This window comes from Nerophis lumbriciformis, linkage group LG19, assembly GCF_033978685.3.
Source record: "Nerophis lumbriciformis linkage group LG19, RoL_Nlum_v2.1, whole genome shotgun sequence".
NCBI classification, from domain to species: domain Eukaryota; kingdom Metazoa; phylum Chordata; class Actinopteri; order Syngnathiformes; family Syngnathidae; genus Nerophis; species Nerophis lumbriciformis.
Genome location: NC_084566.2, coordinates 40536625 through 40537973, shown reverse-complemented (window position 1 = coordinate 40537973; position 1349 = coordinate 40536625).

The following is a 1349-nucleotide window of genomic DNA, read 5'->3' as shown; positions in this document are numbered from 1 at the left end:
TTCCACTTTGTCCCAGGTGAGTTGTCAGGAAGTAGTCTCTGCCATTGAGTTGAATGTTACAGAGCCCCTAAAGGGACAAAAATTTGAATTTTTATTTTAGACATGTATCTCGTGCGCACGAAAAACTATCTTGTGCGCAGGAGAAACTTTCTGGTGCGCACAAGAAACTTTTTATAAAGTTATAAAAAAAATATTAAAATAATTTAAAAAAAAATTTTTAGACATGTATCTCGTGCGCACGAGATACATGTCTAAAAAAAATTCAAATGTATTTTTATATATAACTTTATTTAGCTTGATTTATTTAAAAAACATTATATATATATATTTTTTTTTAGACATGTATCTCGTGCGCACGAAAAACGATCTCGTGCGCAGGAGAAACTTTGTCGTGCGCACAAGAAACTTTTTATAAAGTTATAAAAAAAATATTAAAAAATAATAATTTAAAAAAAAAAGATTTTAGACATGTATCTCGTGCGCAGGAGAAACTTTCTTGTGCGCACGAGAAACATTTTATAAAGTTATAAAAAAAAGTATTAAAAAAATTTAAAAAAAAGATTTTTAGACATCTATCTCGTGCGCACGAGATACATGTCTAAAAAAAATTTAAAAAATTTTATATAACTTTATTTAGCTTTATTTAAAAAAAAATGTATCGTGCGCAGAAGAAACTTTCTTCTGCACACAAGAAACTTTTTATAAAGTTATAAAAAAATATATTAAAAAAAAAATAATTAAAAAAAAAAAATGTAGACATTTATCTCGTGCGCACGAGATACATGCCTAAAAAAAATTCAAATGTATTTTTATATATAACTTTATTTAGCTTTATTTATTTAAAAAAAATTATATATATATATTTTTTTTTAGACATGTATCTCGTGCACACGAAAAATGATCTTGTACGCAGAAGAAACTTTCTCCTGCACACAAGAAACTTTTTATAAAGTTATAAAAAAAAAATAAATAAAAAAATTAAAATTAAAAAATCTTTACACATGTATCTCGTGCGCACGAGATACATGTCTAAAAAATATATATATATTTTTTTTTTATATATATATAACTTTATTTAGCTTTATTTATTTAAAACAAAATTATAATTTTTTTTTTAATTTTTTTTTTTTAGACATGTATCTCGTGCGCACGAGATACATGTCTAAAAAAAAATTCTAATTAATTTTTATATATAACTTTATTTAGCTTTATTTATTTAAAAAAAAATATATATATATATATATTTTTTTAGACATGTATCTCGTGCGCACGAAAAACGATCTCGTGCGCAGGAGAAACTTTCTCGTGCGCACAAGAAACTTTTTATAAAGTTATAAAAAAAATATTAA